The 20352-nt window shown below is 36.4% G+C and overlaps 1 protein-coding gene across 1 annotated transcript in view; it reads left to right on the plus strand.

The window, feature by feature from the left end:
• The window catches only part of NCOA3 (nuclear receptor coactivator 3), a 133234-nt gene that overhangs the window by 59340 nt on the left and 53542 nt on the right, over positions 1–20352 (plus strand). The window contains exon 2 of the mRNA XM_069495587.1: positions 7654–7732. The gene's annotated coding sequence lies outside the window, so the exon portion shown is untranslated. The remainder of the gene's footprint in view (positions 1–7653; positions 7733–20352) is intronic.

Consider the following 20352-nt stretch of genomic DNA (forward strand, 5'->3'; position numbering starts at 1 on the left):
CTTTCAGGAAGTGACCTTGGCTTGTATTAATCAAATTCAGAACACACAAAAAAGCTGCTTGCTAACATGCTGACTTGATGTAAAATTTTATGGCATCCATTTTCTTTTAAAATGAGGCCATCTTGTAAAAAGAAGATATACAGAAGACTCCTCTAATTTAATGTATATATAAAAAGCTTTTGCCAAGCCTTGTTAAAAAAAAAAATAACAATGAGGTCTATTTTAAAATTGTAGACTTTTTATTGCCAAATATGCATGAACTTATGAAGGTTTGGGAGTGGTTACTAGAAAATTACTTGTTTTAATGCTGAATTAAGAAAAAACTATTATCGGCATGAAGTTTATTTACTATCTTAACAATTGACATTAAATTGCTATGCAAACTTTATATACTATGAAGTTATTTGGTGACCCTTTAGCAGTTATATATTAAGTAAGGCACTTTTGTATATTTGTTACTTTTGGATTTTCAGAAATAATTGTTGTCTTTGCTGGTTTGTGTAAGAACTAATATCCTACAGGAAATCATAGGCAGTGGTGGTGCCTACAAGGGATTTTAAACATAAGCTTAAATTTAATTGTATAAGTCTGCTAAAATTCAATCACCTATTGTATCAACCGAGAAAAATATTGTTAACTACAAATTCATTAGCTACTTAGATAGGATTTAACGGATCATTTTGATAAGAGCAATTAATACAGCCATTGCGCTTTTATCCTGTAGTGCTTCACAGCCATCTAGTTTTTAAGTGTATTACAGTTAAAGTGTGTATAATAGAGGTCTTTTTAGCCTTGCTCAATGTTAAATGTAGAATGTTGAAAATAGTATTTAATGGATTAGTTTATTGATTTCTGCATTTGGAGGAAATTTACATAAATAGGGAGTAGTTGTATCTATTGCCAAAGGGTTCACTTCTGAGTTTATTGTATAGAGGATTACTTCTGGGTACTGAAGTGTTTGGAGAGGAGAAATATAGGAAAAGAAAACTTAAACCTTAGGATCCGTGCTTGCATTTCTGTAAATCTACAATATGAAAAAAATAGGCATGGTGCATGTTCACATTAATGAATTGGGGAGGGGGTGGGAAATCTGTGCAAATAGAAAAATTGGGGTATAGATTGTGTTTTCAAAGCATTTACTGGAAACATAATTAGTATTGCCTTTTATCGTACTGTAAATTGTTCTTAGAATTGCAGCCTCTTGGAGGTAAATCTTTCTCCTTAACCTGTGTAAGTTCATTCTTTGTCTTGATACTAGCATTTAATGATTGGTTTATTAGATACTACAGGATAATGAAACACAGATTTCAAGGAGAAAAGAAGATAATTGCTTGATCATTTCTTTCCTCAAACACTTGTTTAAAATACATGGTCTTAAGTAAAATTTTGACTTTGAATTTATAATGTTCTTTGCCTTCTTCCACCCCCTTCCTCCTTCAAAAAAAGAAAAAAAAGGAAAAGAAAGGAAAAAAAGGAAAATGGAAAGCCTTATAAAAAAGAAATATATGCAATCCTGGTAGCCAATGAGTTAATGTTCATTTGCAGCCTGAGGGGTCAGCATGCAGTCTCTGTTTTCTGATTGGCTGTTAAAAGGTGAAATTGAAACCACTGTAAACTTTTGACCCTGTAGCAATTCTTGTGGAACGCCTTCCACTGGTGGAGCCCAGAGCTTTGCTCACCTCCCCACCCAACCCCTCCACCCTCCTTCCTGTATTTATTTTGTGTGATCGTGCAGTGCTGCATGCAGTTTTTCCAAGAGAGGGGGCAGAGGGAGGCAAAACAAGCACCAGCAAGCGGCTTGCTTGCGTGCCATGCCACTACGAACTTCAACTCAGCCAAAGATATGGGGCCTGTTAACAGACTGGTCTGCCAACCAGATTTTTTTTAGTTTTCTCCTTGGTAATTAAAAAATGCAGTATAGTTCAGTGCCATTGTTCATTAGTGGATAGTATTGTGTAAGCAAAATGTATGGCATAATTCCCTGGATGTGTTAAGCTAAAAATAGCTTTCATTTTTAGCTACCTTTATACACCTCATTTATGTTTCCTATGTCCCATGAAATTTTTACACAAATGGCCAACATTTTATGAAAGTTTTTTCCCCTTCTTTGGCTTTTATTATAAAGAAACTCAAATGGCATTTTGGGTATGATAACTGTGTACAATAGTTGCAGAAACTGTACATTCTAATTTCATTAATCCTCTTTTTTTGGGGGGGGGCTGTGATAAAATGGTTCTAGATTTATCTTGCTTTCACATCTAAATAGTGCGTTACAGTTACCAAAACAATCCTATGAAAAAGGCAGGTAGTTTTTCTCTGTTCTCTCCTTTAATACTATTAGGGGATTCTGTCTTCTACTTTTGATTCTTCCTTTTATCCCTGGTGTCTGGAACAGTGTGACACTGATGCTTAGCAAATGCTTACTGTGTGAACATAGCTTTCATTTCAGGAACTTTAGTGTCTGTTTATACCTGCTTCTCCTTTCCTACTTAATTAGTGTCAGGAACCATGATTTGTTTATATTTCCAAGTGCCAGTGCAGTACTTGACATCTAATAGACACACAGCAAGCATTTAATTTAAATTGAATTAAATTTCTTGTGAAAGGTCACTTCAAGAAGTTGGACTTTACAAAACCTAGGTTTTCTGAAGCTAAGGCTTCTGTTTTCACTGTATTATTTAAAATTTCAGGTTGACTGTATAGAACTAAAAGTTGATTTTAATTTATTAAATAACTATGTAGAATAAATTATTATAAATTGGCTTGATCCTTTTTAGTATATATGATGGGATAAGTGGTAATACATGTTAGTTTTTTTTAACCCTGTCCTTATTTTACTAGACATGCCTATGCTGTGTCCCTTACCCTGTCAAAAAGATTATAGTATTTTAAAAAGATTGTGATCAATGTCTTACCAATGTTTTTCTGGGTACCAAGTAAATTTTTACTTACTTACTTGAACACATAATAATGGACGAAGTAATAAATAGTAACTGAGTTAAGTTTATACAGCTCAAAAAAGTATGGTACATTTTTATATAATTGTAAATTTTCATATGATTTTTTAACTTAACGTTCATTCTTTCCAGTGTAGCTACAGATCGGGTGCAGTTGATTGTTTTTTTTTTTTTTTTTTGAGACAGAGTCTCACTCTGTTGCCCAGGCTAGAGTGAGTGCCGTGGCGTCAGCCTAGCTCACAGCAACCTCAAACTCCTGGGCTCAAGCGATCCTCCTGTCTCAGCCTCCCGAGTAGCTGGGACTACAGGCATGCACCACCATGCCCGGCTAATTTTTTTTCTATATATTTTAGCTGTCCATATAATTTCTTTCTATTTTTAGTAGAGATGGGGTCTCGCTCTTGCTCAGGCTGGTCTCGAACTCCTGAGCTCAAACGATCCGCCCACCTCGGCCTCCCAGAGAGCTAGGATTACAGGCGTGAGCCACCGCGCCCGGCCTGCAGTTGATTGTTGCAAGTGAAATCTATTGTTAAAATTTTGACAGAAGATATATTTATCACTTGATAAATAATCCTAACTGCAAAAGAATGTTAAATTTAACACAAATACTATTTAAGTAACCTGAAATTTAATTTGTGAACCATTTTACTTTGTAGTGCTTTGAAGATTAGTGGGCAACAGCTGGCTATTCCCAGTGACACTGGTTCCCCTTCTCTACAATTTTAGGGAAATGAGGAGAAAGGGAGTCCCTGGGAGCAATGCCAGCAACAGCTTGGAAAGAACAATGAGTTTAATATGATTAATAGTAGAGTCCTTGCCCCTTTCCATGTTCAACAGCAAAAGAAAAACATGTTCATAATATTCCGTGGTTGATTTTTGTCCTGTTGGTGTTTCTAACCATCAGCATTGTATAGTTTGGGTTTTCCTATCTATTAATTCCTCTGCTCCAGGTTGATTCTTTGTTCTAGCTTTGAGACACATCTTCTCAGAGTAGCTATTAACAAAGCTCAGTTTGATCCTCCCTCCCCATTAGCTCTCTGGTGATGCAGGGTTTTTTTTTATTTTTATTTATTTATTTCTTAAGAGATGGGGTTCTTTCTGTGTTGCCCAGGCTGGGCTCGAACTCTCCTGGGCTCAAGTAATCCTCCAAACTCAGCCTCCCGAGTAGCTGGGACTCCAGGCTTGTGCCACTGAGCCCAGTCCAATGATGCAGTTTTTGATAATGTAGATCTCATCAGTTAACTTTCTGTTAATTCTAGTGCTAAAGTTATTGTTCCCCCAACCCCTGCTTTTTCAGATATCTAATATTTTTGGAAAGTATCATATTCAGTTTTTATGTCAGAGAGTGATTTGGTTTTTGTATGTATGATTGACTAAAGTCCAAATTATGAAAAGAGATAAGAATAACTTTATTTTTGATAAAGGTAAAAAATGCTGTCCTAAGAAATCTGCTAGAATTGCAGAATCTTGGTTCCAGACAAGTTTAACTCACCAGCAGTTCCATACTTACAGGATCCTGGGATATTGTAGTAGTGCCGCTTCCAGGTTCCTGGTAGGCAAACCAATCAGCTGTGACTATTTGGGAACCTCTCCAGTCCATTATATACTTAGTTGAAGGGGAGAATTTTGTAGATGGCATTTCTTTGGGTCCTAAGTGTGCCGATTGGTGGGGTCAACATTCCTTTGAGAAGGATTATGAAAAACAGCGATATAATACTTGAGTGTTAGCCTATGTTCTGTCACCAACCTTCCACACTAGGCCCCAGTACTTGTTTCCTGGGTCAGTTGTTAAGGTACTAGGGTATTTTCTTTCGTAATTTTTTTTTTTTAAGAGAAGGGGTCTCACCATTTTGCCCAGGCTGGACTTGAACTCCTGGGCTCAAGTGGTCCTCCCACCTCAGCCTCCTGAGTAGCTGGGATTATAGGTGCTTGCCACTGTGGCTGTACTAGGTACTTTTTGACTCAAATTCCTTTTCTTATCCCACCCATCTTGTTCCTTAGATGCTGACCCCACTCCATGACCTTCCTTTCTCCCCTCTCAAAAAGGAACAACATAGACCAGCTTATTGAGGTAGGGTTAAAAAATAAATAAATAAAAGAACCATTTCTGAACTGAAACCTGACTTAAAACCAGGGCCAGAAGACCTTAGAAGTTATTTACAGGCCGGGTGCGGTGGCTCACGCCTGTAATCCTAGCACTCTGAGAGGCCAAGGTGGGAGGATCGCTCAAGGTCAGGAGTTCGAGAACACCCTGAGCAAGAGCGAGACCCCCATCTCTACTAAAAATAGAAAGAAATGATTTGGACAGCTTAAAAAAAAAAAAATATATATATATATATATAAATTAGCCAGTCATGGTGGCGCATGCTGGTAGTCCCAGCTACTCTGGAGGCTGAGGCAGGAGGATCACTTAAGCCCAGGAGTTTGAGGTTGCTGTGAGCTAGGCTGATGGCACGGCACTCTTGCCCCGGCAACAGAGCGAGACTCTGTCTCAAAAAAAAAAACAAAAAAAAACCAGTTATTTATTATTTATAGAAGTTCTTGCCTACCTTTTCCCCCTCTAATTAAATTGGATAGCATAAAAATTCAAGTAAAAAAAAAAACAAACATCAAATTGATTTAAAAATGAAAACTAATGATTCTTCTATTTTTTTTAATTTCAGTGTGCTTGGAAATTCTTAAGTTGTATTATGTGTCAAATTGTCTTTTGTTTGGGTCATATTAATAATAGCTTATTGAGCTTTTATGTGCTAGGTGCTAATAAGTAATTTATACCTTTTTACTTAATTCTCACAAAAGCCTTATGAGGTGTGACTGACTCCCCATTTTAAAATCGAAGGCCTTAAGAAGTCTTTTTTTTAACCTGCTCCCCAGAACATGGAGAATTCCTAAGCTGACTAAGAACTAACTAGCTTGTAAGTGGGAGAGCTAGGTGCTGAGTCTAAATCTTTCTGACTCCAAAGCTTCTCCTCTTAAACCATTATGCCAACAACTAATTATATGTAGCTTGGAAGATGTATTCCAAGTTCTAAATACAACCAGCTTACTTTTGGCACATATCTCAATTATAAGTTGGAGACTGTACTATGATTATAAATAGGCAAGTTGAGGAGATATATCAACTCTTTTTATACCTGTAATTGCATAGTACTGACACTACGGTTTGAAGATCCCTAATTTGAAATTTGAAATGCTCCAAAATCCAAAGCTTTTTGAATGGCAGCATGATGCCACAAGTGGAAAATTCCATACCTGACCTCATGTGATGCATCATAGTCAAAACACAGTGTAAACTTAGTTTTACCCACAAAAGTATTAGAAATATTATATAAAACACCTCCAGGCTATAAGTATAAGGTATATATGAAACAAATGAATTCTGTGTTTAGACTATGATTTCTTTCCCGAGATATCTCATTATGTATATGCACTTATATTCTAAAATCCAAAAAAATCTGAAATCCAAAATAGTTCTGGTTCCAAACATTTTGGATAAGGGATTTTCAACCTGCACTATCTGGATTTTCCTCTTTTCCCTTTGTGAACCACATACGATGTGCTCCCTCCTCCCCACCCCCACCTGATTTTTCTCCTCTTTAATTTTGGTTTCAAAATGGTAGAACCTTCACATCATGCAGCTAGATGTGGTTGGCTGTCTGCTATCTACTCCGTGTTTATTGGTCATGACTGTGATTTGTTTGCTATTTAGACCTTGTGAATATATTATTTTTTTCTTTCCCCCATACCAAGAGACCTGCCAATGTTAACATGAATACCAGTAAGTTCAGGGGGTAGATATGACTGTTGCCTTGAAAGAGATACCATTAGAATTAGTGGCAGATTGTTGCTTTATTGTTACATTTGGAAATTCATAAAGCAAAGTGAGTGTTTTTATTGGCTCTCTTGTTTATTGCACCAGAACCTGCTCCCACTTTCTTCACATACAAAAGCCTACTGTTGGTATGTTCACGTGTTTTATTGCAGATTATTTTGAGGAACTGCTCCTCATTTCCCCATTTAAAAATGTTTCCTTTTGGTGACTCAAATGCAACCTTTTATTATATATGTATGTTTAAAAAATTTTTTTTTTAATTTAACTTTTTTTTGAGACAGAGTCTCACTCTGTTGCCTGATCTAGAGTGCTGTGGCGTCTTAGCTCACGGCAGCCTCAAACTCCTGGGCCCGAGCAACCCTCCTGTCTCAGCCTCCCAAGTAGCTGAGACTACAGGCATGAGCCACTGCACCCAGCTGATTTTTCTATTTTTTGTAGAGATGGGGTCTCTCCCTTGCTCAGGCTGGTCTTGCACTCCTGGCCTCAAGTGATCTCCCACCTCGGCCTCCTAAAGTGTTAGGATTATAGGCATGAGCCACCGTGCCCGACCTACCTATCAGTTTTGGTCACTTCTTAGGACTTAGAGCTGGTCTTTGCCATCTCCACTTCGCATTCTGTATGTTAACAAACTGACAGAATATGTTGTATATACCATGCCTCATTTTTAAACAGAAGTAGTGATATATGGCAAAATAAGACATCTGCTCAAATTCCTAGGAAAAGACGCTATACTTGATAGCTTTTGTTTGTTTCATATGTCCAGGGAAGGGAAGAATGGAAAGAATTAATTTGTGTGTGACTACTAATAGTGCTTATTTGAGGAAAGGGCAATAAAATTCAACCTCCCCCCTTTTTTGTCCTCAGGATCAAAATACTTGATGAACAGTGGATTCAGAGACCAATAAAAATAAACTACTTGAACATCGTTTGACTGGTTAGCCAGGTAATTCAGTTTTACTTTGACTTGATTGTTTGTAATTTTTTGACTTCAGCTTTCTGAAGATACTACCCTTTAATTTATGATTTAATTTAAACTCATTTTATGCTTTATGTTTTTTTGTTTAATGACAATATTAGTTGAATGAATGGCCATGGAATACTTGAGTGAATACATATTTATATTTACAGTTGACTCTGGAACAATTTGGGGGTTAGGAGCGTTGACCCCTTGCACAGTCAAAACTCTGTGTAACTTTTGAGTTCCCCAAAACTTTACTAATACCCTACTACTGACTAGAAACCTTACTGATGATATACTTTCTTAACACATATTTTGTATGTTACATGTATTATACACTGTATTCTTAATAAAGTAAACTAGAGAAAAAATGTTAAGAAAATCATAAGGAAGAGAAAATATATTTACTATTCATTAAGTGACATGGATCATCATAAAGATGCTTATCTTCATCTTTACATTGAGTAGGTGGAAGGGGAGGAGGAAGAGGAGGGATTAGTCTTGCTGTCTCAGGATGGCAGAGGCAGAAGAAAATCCACGTACAAAGGGACCAGTGCAGTTCAAACCTGTGTTGTTTAAGGGTCAACTGTATTCCTATGTATGTATATACATATATACACAAACATAATTTCGGGGGGGCAGAGGAGAAACTCCCCCTGCTTCCTTATATGTGAATATTTTAATGGCGTTTAGTCAAAATCTGAATCAGCCCCAATCTATGTTTACTATTTCACCTTGTGAAGACTAATTTCCCCGGATTGCTTGCGCTAGCAAATAACATTTCATCTAAATCCTTTTCTTAACTTTTAATACTGCATTAGAATAGGAAAAACGAGAATAGAAAAGTTGTCTGACAGTGGAGAAAGCAGTTATGCCTTGCTTAGCTAAATTTCTTTTAGTTAGTAATACTGTCATTTTCTTGGTTAGCTAGGCTTGAAAACGGAGTCATTTTTGAATCCCACACCCACCTTTGATACATTTAATAAACAGGCCTTTTCTGCTTTTCTGTTTTCATGTCTCCTGCATTTGTTGTGCTTTCTGTTTCTAATTTTAGCTTCTTTGGCCAAGACCCCTTAATTTTCATGATTGCATTTATCCTTGTCCCCTTACTGCTTCCTTATCTATGGTGTCTACCCACTTACAATTTTTCTAGATTTTCTTAAATACATCCCTTTAGTCAAGCCTCTGTTGTACTCTAAGCTTTGTGTTACTTTTCCCTGGCTTGCAGAAAAAAGTGCAAACACCCATTTGAAATGGATTTTTATCTGAGAATCTATCTAAGCCACCAGCTTTAGCTCTGGCAATTTCCCTGTAAAATCGCTCAAGTAATTATGTGATATATACCCATTCTCTTTCGAACATAGCAGAGAACTATCTCCATGGTTTTTTTTTAAACCTTTTATTTGGAAATATTTTCACATTTATAAAAGTTAGAGAAATATGGTATAAAGAACATCTAGATATTCCTTATCCAGGTTCACCCCCTTGCTTTATTATTGTATTTGTGTGCTCCTACTCTTTTTCTTGTCTTTCTCTACACACATAAACACACACACGCAAATTCTTTTTTGAACCACTTGAAGGTAAGTTACGTATGTTGTGCTTCTTTCCCTAATTCTGTTTCCTAAGAATGGGGTCATTCTCTTATATAATTATTGTACAGTTAATAACTTCATAAATGGACATTTATATAAATCTTTTGTCCATATTTCAGTTTTATCAGTTGAGTTAATAAAAGTCTCTTACGGCATTTTCTATGTTTCCTGTATAGAATTTAGTGTGGGATCAGGTACTGCATTTAGTTATTTCTCTTTAGCCTCCTTTTTCCTGGGATATTTCCACAGCCTTTATCTTTTATGATGAAATTGACATTTTTGAAGAATACAACCTTCCTCCATGCCCCTCTCACCCCCTTTAATAAAATGTTCTTTATTTTCTGTTTGTCTGAAGTTTCCTTGTAATTAGATTGAGGTTATGTACTCTGGGCTGGAATACTGCATAGGTAATGTGATATGCTGAGAAAGAAACACAACTTCTGGAGGCACATGATGTCCATCTGTCCCTCATTTTGATGTTAATTTTGGTCAGTTGGCTAAGGTGTTGCCAGATTTCTCCACTGTGTAGTTTATTTCTCTCTCTCTCTCTCTCTCTCTCCAAGCAATAAGCAGTCTGTGGGGGAAACAATGCAGATATTCTGATTCTCTTCACAGTTTCCTTTAGATTTAGCATTCATAGATTCTTGTCTGATCCAGTTTTTTTACTGTGATGGTTGAAATGCTAAGTTTCTCATTCTAGCATTCTTTACACATTTACCAGTCTGCTCTTGGCCTTATCCTGTAATCAAGAGCCCTATTCATTGGTATTATGGATTCATCAATTCCTATTTTTTGAAAGTTTATATTTCATTACTTAATTATTTTGGTGCTAAAATTGTCCTATGTTTGGCCAGTGAAGTTTTTAAATGGGCTCCCGTGTTCTTGTGGGGAATAATTTTAGAGACTAAGATCTCTGGGCAGTAGGTGTCCTAATTACTCTTGGGGGTGTCTTCTCGGCCCTTTTAAATGAATAGGGCTAGGAAATACATGCTTGCTTATATACATACACATACATGTGTACATATATGCATGTACATATACAGTTATCCCTTGGTACCTGAGGGTGATTGTTTACAGGACTGTCTGAGGACACCAAAATCTGCGGATGCTCAAATCCTTTCCTAAATTATAAAATGGTTCAGTATTTGTGTACAACCCACACACAATCTCTCATGTACTTTAAATCTTTTCTACATTACTTATAATACCTTATACAATGTAAATGTTATACAAATTGTTATCATACTGTATTTTTTAATTTGTATTTTATTGGTATTTTTTGAATTTTTTTTTTTTTTTTTTTTTTTTTTTTGACAGAGTCTTGCTTTGTTGCCCGGGCTAGAGTGAGTGCCGTGGCGTCAGCCTAGCTCACAGCAACTTCAAACTCCTGGGCTTAAGTGATCCTACTGCCTCAGCCTCCCAAGTATCTGGGACTACAGGCATGTGCCACCATGCCCGGCTAATTTTTTCTATATGTATTTTAGTTGGCCAGATAATTTCTTTCTATTTATAGTAGAGACGGGGGTCTCGCTCTTGCTCAGGCTGGTCTCGAACTCCTGACCTTGAGCGATCCACCCGCCTCGGCCTCCCAGAGTGCTAGGATTACAGGCATGAGCCACCACGCCTGGCCTATTTTTTGAATATTTTTGATCTGTGGTTGGTTGAATCTGTAGATGCAGAACCTGCACTGTACACGGAGGGCTGATTGAACACATTCATAGAAACATGCGTATACATACTTTAGAAATCATGAGTTCATATCAGTATGTCCATCTTCACTCCATGTCCACAGGATTCTTCATACCCCATTTCATATTTTTATATCCCTTCTTAGGCTATAAGCACCCTGGCTCTCAACATAATCAGTATGTTTATGCTTTTGCCCAATCTTCTAATACATCTAAAATCATTTCAGAATTGCTTTGCCCATTTCACTGCAATAAACAAACTTACTTAAAATGGGTAGAGAATTTGTGATTTCCCTTATCTCTATCCTCAAGACTGAAAGTAAATAGTTAAATTGTGTTTTTTAATTGCTTGGATTGGTCCTCCCCTTCCCCAGTGTTTTCCTACTCAAAAACCACAGTTTTTTTACTGCCTGGTGTCTTATATCTGGATATATAGTTAGTTAGTTGTTAAAATTTGTCCAGTTGTTCGTAGTGGATGGACCAAATTCCTCTCTCATGTTCTACAGTAGAAGTCCCAAAGTTTATTCTTGAGCTCAAAAAAATGCTCTTCTCATGTTTTGGCTTTTTTTAATTTATTTTTTTAAATGATGTGTTTATTAACCATATAAGGTTCTTTGAACATATTGTATTGAATAACTTCTGAGGCCAAAGGATTAATTTCTGTCTGGAAGTTTTTGTAAGGAATATAGGCTTGAACTTTTAAAAGTCTTTTATTTGTTCTTGTTTCCTGATACTAGGAAACCGATTCAAACAAACTCTCTCCACCAGATTTTACTTGTGGTACTTAAAAATTTGGATGAAGTCATCCCTTTTCCAGATTCCCTAAATTTACTAAGTCTTTGGGTTGCCAGGAAGTGACCTTCCTTCTACCCGTGAGGCTGCTTCCTGTAAGCCAGGAACAGGTACCAGGCCCATAGGTATTGATTTTTTGTGTGAAGTGGAATCTTTGTTTGTTAATGGTGGACTTGCCATACCTGATGAGAATTAGAATCATTCTCAATTATAACACTCAGTATATGACCTTAATTGTACAATAATTGGTCCAATTATCGTGGCAAATAGATTGACAGATTTTATTAAACTTATGCAAATAACATTGACATGAAAAGTAGACTCAGTTTTTACTTTTATGTTTTCTGAAATTTGAGATAGAATCAGGTGCCATTTAAAAATGTATAAAGTTTGCAAAAGCATAATTTATTAAGTTGAGGGCTAAAGATAGTTGAAGAAGAAAGAGCTTCCTCATGTACCCATCAGAAAATAGAATATTAAAAAAAACAATATTCCAAAATAAATAAATGATCAAATTTCTCACTAGTTCATTTAGTCCATTGTAATTGTTTTGCTTAGTCTTATTCTACAGTCACCTTTAAAGGAGTTTGTCTGCTTTAGGTGTATAAAAGAGACCTAGAAATTTTGTAGTATGGTTATAATATTGTCTATGTTAGCTCAGTAGTTCATTACTCAGAGTCTATTTCATAAAATATCCAGATTTAAAGGTACCTTGTAGTCTTTTCCATGAAAATTTTAGATTGGCCTGTGGTGGATTTTTTTTTTTTTTTTGCTTTTTTTTGTTTTGTTTTTTGAGACAGAATCTTGCTCTGTCCACTGGACTAGAGTACAGTGGCATAGCTTACTGCAACCTCAAACTCCTGGGCTCAAGCAATTTCGTGTCTCAGCCTCCCAAGTAGCTGTATTACAGGCTCGTGCCACCACACCCAGCTAATTTTTAAAATTTTTTGTAGAAACGAGTCTTGCAATTTTGCTCAGGCTGGTCTCCAACTCCTGGTCCCCAACTACTAGTCTCAAGCCATCCTTCCTCCTAGTCCTGGCAAAGTGCTGGGATTACAGACATGAGCCACCCAGCTGGCCTAGACTGCCCTTTTTTTTTTTTTTTTTTTTTTGAGACAGAGTCTCACTCTGTTGCCCGGGCTAGAGTGAGTGCCGTGGCGTCAGCCTAGCTCACAGCAACCTCAAACTCCTGGGCTTAAGCGATCCTACTGCCTCAGCCTCCCAAGTAGCTGGGACTATAGGCATGCGCCACCATGCCCGGCTAATTTTTTGTGTGTGTGTATATATATATATATATATATATATATATATATATATATTTTAGCTGTCCATATAATTTCTTTCTATTTTTAGTAGAGACAGGGTCTCACTCTTGCTCAGGCTGGTCTTGAACTCCTGACCTCGAGTGATCCACCCGCCTCGGCCTCCCAGAGTGCTAGGATTACAGGCGTGAGCCACCGCGCCCGGCCTAGACTGCCCTTTAAAGACAAATTAGCATATGTGCCCTCACAGCAAGCATCAGAGGGAAGCAGAAGCCACAACCTTGGTACCCCTTGCCCTTTTGCCTGAGGGATATCCTTTTATTTCTGAAGTGTTTCTTACTAATTGTCTTAACTTTTATTTATCTGAAAATATCTTTATTTCACCATAATTTTTGAAAGATTGGTTCACTGAATATAAAATTCTGGGTTGATGATTTTTTTTTTTTTTAAATTTCAGCACCTTAAAGATGTTGTTCTATTGTGTTGTAGCCTCTGTTTTTTTTTTTTTTTTTTTTTTTTTTTTTAGAGGTACTATTTGTCCTTGTTCTTCAATATGTATGGTCTTTTTTTTCCTTTGGACACTTGAGATTTTCTCATTGTGTTTGGTTTTAAACAATTTGACTATACAGTTGAGTCTGGTTTTCTTTGTATCTATCCTACCTGGGATTCTTGAGCTTTGATTTGTAAATTGGTGTTTTCATCAAATTTGGGAAGTTTTGGCCATTACTTCTTCGAGTATTTTTTTCTGCTTCAGGCTCACTCTTCTGGGACACCGGTCACACTTGTTTTAGACCATTTGATGTTTTTCATATGTCCTTAAGGCTCTGCTCATTTTTCTTTATTCTTTTTTCTTTCCATTCTTCAGATTGCGTAATTCTTTTGATATCCTTTCAAGTTCACTGATTTTTTTTTTCCTGTCATCTTCAATCTGGGCACTATTCAGCAACAAAATACGTTTATGTTACATGTCATTTCTACAACCCTGTGGTGGGTGGAGGCTTCTGAAAAGCTAACGGATTTATCAAAGTTATATAACTTGTTTGTGGCATAACTGAAATTAGAATCTAACTCTAGATTCTTTGCAAACTTCAGACCATTTTCTTTCTATAAACTTAATCTCCTAATAAGTTGCTATCCTTTTAAATGTTCATGCTGTTATGGGTGGGAGTGGGGTTGGGGTTAGGGGATGCTACTTAATTAACTTAAACATTGTAAAATTGCAGAAAATTGAAGTTCTACTCAATAAAATGGTTTTTAGTTGAAGAATTTAAGTATCCTAAAGTTCGTAATGCCTTGAACTAATCTTTTTAGATGATATTCCTCCAGCAGTGAAAGTATGTCTATGGTTATTCAACAGAAAAATTCAATTCTAACCACAGAAGTTTTAAAATGATGATTCATTGTCTTGGAAATTAACTCCTTGAAGTACATCCTCTTAAGAGTTGATGGATTTAACTTCATGAAAATTTCTTAAACCAGTTTTTTTTTTTGTCATCTTCGTTAAAATGACACTATTTAGTTGGAAAGAGGAATGAAAATAATGCCAAAGCCAGGATAATTATCCAGTGGCTTTATTAACATTTATCTAAAATTCTAAAGTTCTATTATAATCTTATAGAGAATCTTGATATGAAAAAGTTTTACTGGCATAAGAGTGGCATTCTAAGTTGTAAGAACTGTGTTTATTTCTGCCCTTCAATTTAATTGGAAATTGAATTACTAAAGTTTAAAGGTAACTATTTTGTGTATAAATTCTGCTTTTATGCCTTCTAATTAAAAATGAACCAAATTCTTGGAAATCTTGTAAAGCAACTGTTACTTAAAAACCAAAACAATTGGCCTGCATCTGTGTCTGGTTCAGTCCCATAATGCTAGCACTTTGGGAGGCCGAAGGAGGGAGGGGTCGCCTGAGGCTAGAGAAGTTCAAGACCAGCCAGAGCAGTAGCATAGGGACATTTGGTTCTACCCTCGCCCAGTCCTCCTCCCCAAAAACAAAAAACAATTAGCTGGACTTGGTGGCATGGGTATGCTGGAGGCTGAGGCAGGAGGATAGCCTTGAGCGCAGGAGTTTGAGATTGTGCCATTGTATTCTAGCCTGGGCAACAGAGCAGAGATCTTTTCTCAATTAAAACAAAACAAAACAGGAAAAAAAACCCCCAAACAATTTAAGTGAATTGCTTTAAGGTTCATGTTGTCTGGATATAGGAAAATTGACATTTGTTACCTTTGTCAATATCTGCCTAGATATAACAGCTCTCAAAATTTAAAGCTACAAAACACAGGATGTCAGATGGAAACCAGGAGAAGTAGTAGTCTCATGTTGGCATCAGTTTTCTCACAATGATCAATTCACTTGTTTTACACGTGATTTCGAGTCCTTTCCAGCTTTGTTTCTGTGATTGGTGTGGATCTGGTTCTTCATTATAGAACCTTTTAGTGACCTGCTAACTGCTTTTTTTTTTTTTTTTAAACCACTCACTGTAAATGCATTATATTTAGTCAGATCAGGAGATGAAAGTGTTGATGACATGAAGATATTTAAAATTGTTTTTTAAAGGAGACGTGTATAGGGATGGGTAAAAAACAGTCCTTGGTTGGTGATGCCCTGCTAAGGGCCATACTTGATAACTATTACTTTTTTTTTCTTTTTTTTTTTTTTTTTTTAGCCTGGTGGGAATTTGTTGTAGGTGTGGTTGGAAAATAGTAATTTATTATTGGAGACTTCAGTTAGGCCAGTTCTATTGAAGATGTTAGAACAGCTGTAAACTGTGTGATTATACTGAGGAGATTCCATTAGAAAAAGAGTAAAAATTTGATGTCATGACATAAACTGGAAGTGTTTTTGTTTTTGTTGGGAATGGCTCTGAAGTTCGGATGACTTGGATTTAATTTCTGGACCCACCACTTAGTAGATGTGAGGCCTTGGGTTGAGTTACTTTCTCCCTCTCTGTCTGTTTTCTTGAATAAAATAGGGTTAATGTCAAACATCATAGGGCTGTAATGAGGATTAAATGGGAGTAACAAATGGAATACATTTATCACAATATGTAACTCAAATGTTAAACCATTTGTCCACATAGTCTTTTTATTTAAAATATTAAAATTATACGACATTTTATATAATCAAAAGAATATGTTAATATTTGTGTGTTATGAAATATACTTTGAAGAATACTCTTGAACCTTTAAGATTGTTATGTACACCTGCTTCCTGTGTGTTTCTTTCTGAACTCATCCTGCTTCTATCCCAGAAGTAACAGCTATCTTTAAGTTAATTCACTTCCTTTTAAAAACTTAAAAAAATTACATATGTATGTGTTCCTCAACAATGTTTAGTTTTTCCTATATTTTAGCTTTACAAAATCTAAAGAATGTAATATGCTTGCTTTTTAATTTAATAATTGCTTGTAAGATTCAACCATGTTGTATATAGTTTATCTTTTACCACTAGTGTGTTGTATTCTTTTACATGGCTTTATTAGAATTCATTTTTCAAATCTGCAATTGATAAATATTAGAGTTTCATCTGGCTTTTGATGTATGAACAGTGTTGCAGTGAACATTTTTGTGTATGTCTCTTGTTGGGAAGAATACTTTTATTGCTCTGAAGTTTTAAACATAAGCTTGATTTTTCACTACTGATATAATTACTTTCTGTGCGGTGGCACTTCTTTAGAAAAAGTAGATTTTCTTATTGAAATGTTTTATTACATTGTTTTGTGTTTTATTAGCTAATATATTTTATTTCATACAATTTACTATTTATGACAGGATTAGCAATAAGCACTGTCATTTTCCTTAACTTTAAATACTTGATTTTAAAGAACAATCTGACCAGGTATGGTGGCTCATGCCTGTAATCCCCGCACTTTGGGAGGCCAGATGTTTGAGACCAGCCTGGGCAATGTAGCAACACCTTGTCTCTATAAAAAATAAAAAAAGAAATTAGCTGGATGTGGTGGCATGTGCCTGTAGTCCTAGCTACTCAGGAGGCTGAGGCAGGAGGATTACTCGAGCCTGAGAGTTGGAGATTGCAGTGAGCTATGATCATGTCATTGCGCTCCAGCAAAACCCTGTCTCCAAGAAAAAATTTATTAAAGTATAATTTACATACAATAAAATTCGCCAACTTTAAATTTATAATTTAATGAGTTTTGACAAATGTCACCATCATCGCTATTATGATATAAAGCATTCCTACCACTCCCTAAAGTTTCTTTGTGCCTCTGTGTTATCAGTCTCCTCCACTGGTCCCTGGCAACCAGAAGAGACCTTCAACTGATCTGCCTTATGTCACTACAGTTATGCCTTTTCTTAAATTTTATATAAATGGTATTCCCATTATGTGTATGTCATGCTTTTTGTAATTGTCCCACCATTCTTGGATATTCTGTTCTTTTTCTGTCTTTTTTGTCTGTGTCTTTCAGTTTTAGAAGTTTGTATTGATATATGTTTAAGCTCACTGACCTTTTTCTTCCCTCAGCTGTGTCCAGTCTACTGATGAGCCCGTCAAAAGCATTCTCCATTTCCATTAGTCTTTTTGATTTCTAACATTTCCTTTTGATTCTTTGAGTTTCCATCTCTCTGCTTACATTCCTACTCATCTGTTCTTGCATGTTGTCTGCTTTCCCTGTTAGAGCCTATAACATATTAATCATAGTTAAAATTGCACTACTGGTTTTTAAATTTTTAAAAGAAATATTTTAAAAGAACCTGCTTTTTTAATGTTCACTAGCAAACTTTGGAGTTATCTTTGCATATCATCAAAACTTGTTATTAGTGCTCTTGATTTCTCATTTAAGAATATAGTTGATCACACAACTTGTATACAAATATTCATAGCAGCAGTATTCATGATAGCAAAACCCCCCCCAATTTTAAATGTTCAGCTGATGAATGGATAAATAAAATGTGGTATAGCTATACAATGAAGTAGTATTCAGAAATAAAAAGAAATTAAGCACAGGCTATATAAAGACTGCATATATCATGGTGGTCTCATAAGATTATGAAACTGTATCTAAACATAGAAAAGGTACTGTAAAAATATACAAATACTTAGCATTGTGTTACAGTTGTCTACAGTGTTCAGTATGGTAACAAACTGTATAGGTTTATAGCCCAGGAGCAATAGACTATACAATATAGCCTAGGTATGTAGTAGGCTGTATTATCTAAGTTTGTGTAAGTACGCTCTGTGATGTTTGCATAACAAAGAGATGGCCTAACGAAGCATTTTCATTTCTCAGAATGTACTCCCATCCTTACTTAACATATGACTGTACTGATATATGCTACAATGTGGATGAATTTGAAAACATTATGCTAAGTGAAAGAAGCCAGTAACAGAGAATTAGATATTGTGTGATGCCATTTATATTAAATGTCTTGAATAGGTAACTTCATAGAGAGAAAAAGTAGGTTAGTGGTTGCCAAGGGCAAGGGGTGAGTGGGTGGGAGGGTGATGGTGTGGTGGTGTGTATGAGGTTGGGCAGGATGGGAATGGGAGGATTGAGGGAGTAACAGCTAAAGGGTGCTGGGTTTCTTTTTGGGATAATGAAAATGTTCTAAAATTGATTGTGGTGGTAACAGTTGTACAACTCTGAATGTACTAAAATCCAGTTGTGTACTTAAATTCTATCTCAATAAAGCTAGTAAAGTATATAGCTGATGTATTCAAGACTACTAAGGCTTCTATGATGTCATAAAGGAATTTCATGGAAAAATACTGTTATTTATAACATTGACCTTAAAAGGTATGATATCTCAAACCTAACACTTTAATTGCATTCACCTCAATTTAAAATTTTTTTAAATTTTATTTTCTGAGACAGGGTCTCCCTGTTTCCCAGACTGGAGTGTGGTGGTGCAGTCACGGCTCACTGCAGCCTCTACCTCCCAGGCTTGAGCAGTCCTCCTGCCTTAGCCTCCCAAGAAGCTGGGATTATAGACACGAGCCACTATGTCTGGCTAATTTTTTTTTTTTTTTTGATACAGAGTCTCATTCTGTTGCCTGGATTCGAGTGCCATGGCAGCAGCCAAGCTCACAGTAACCTCAAACTCCTGGGCTCAAGCAATCCTTCTGCCTCAGCTTCCCGAGTAGCTGGGTCTACAGGCATGCGCCACCATGCCCGGCTAATTTTTTCTATATATTTTTAGTTGTGCAGCTAATTTCTTTCCAGTTTTAGTAGAGATGTGGTCTCGCTCTTGCTCAGGCTGGTCTTTTTTTTTTTTTTTTTTTTTTGAGACAGAGTCTCACTCTGTTGCCCAGGCTAGAGTGAGTGCCGTGGCGTCAGCCTAGCTCACAGCAACCTCAAACTCCTGAGCTCAAGTGATCCTCCTGTCTCAGCCTCCCGAGTAGCTGGGACTACAGGCATGCGCCACCATGCCCGGCTAATTTTTTCTATATATATTTTTAGCTGTCCATATAATTTCTTTCTATTTTTAGTAGAGGTGGGGTCTCGCTCTTGCTCAGGCTGGTCTTGAACTCCTGAGCTCAAACGATCCGCCCACCTCGGCCTCCCAGAGTGCTAGGATTACAGGCATGAGCCATCGTGCCCAGCCTGTCCGGCTCATTTTTAAGTTTTTGTAGCAATGACATCTTTCTAAGTTGCCCAACCTGGTCTCCAACTCTTGGCCTCAAGCAATCCTCCCATCTTGGCCTCCCAAAGAGCGGGGATTACAGGAGTGAGCCACTATGCCCAGCCCACATTTACTTCAATTTTTAAAAAACCTTATTCAGTCTTTGTTACAGAAGTCAACCTGTAATTATAGGATTGGTGTAAATTCTAGAAGCATATCTTTGTCCCATGTCAAAAAAGTTTACATCAAAAAGACTTTATTCTTTAAAAAAAGGTCATACACCAGCCCATCTCCACTTTCCAGCTTTTCCTTAAATATTTGTGAGATGCTATTGGGCTATCTTGCACAGTACTTCCAGAAATTCAATTTTTGCTCTCAAGCTTATAACTGCAATTAAAAAAAATTACCTAAAAAAGCCATAAGTTTGGTGGATCTGCCATTTAGGACTGATTAAGTGCTGTGGTTACAAGTAGAAAAGCCACAATTAAATTATTTGAGATGATCTGACTGCTTATTCCCTCACCTCTTTTTAATTTTTTTAGTTTTCAACTTTTAAAAGTGTCATCTGTGGAAGGAAGACTGCTAACTAGTGATATTATATTTAAAATGAGCCAGTAACTAGTTTTATGATATGTAGGAGAATATTAATGCATTTGTAATTTTAAAAGCTTAAATATTTTTATTTT

The sequence above is a fragment of the Eulemur rufifrons genome, chromosome 20 (assembly GCF_041146395.1).
Source record: "Eulemur rufifrons isolate Redbay chromosome 20, OSU_ERuf_1, whole genome shotgun sequence".
In the NCBI taxonomy this organism is placed as follows: domain Eukaryota; kingdom Metazoa; phylum Chordata; class Mammalia; order Primates; family Lemuridae; genus Eulemur; species Eulemur rufifrons.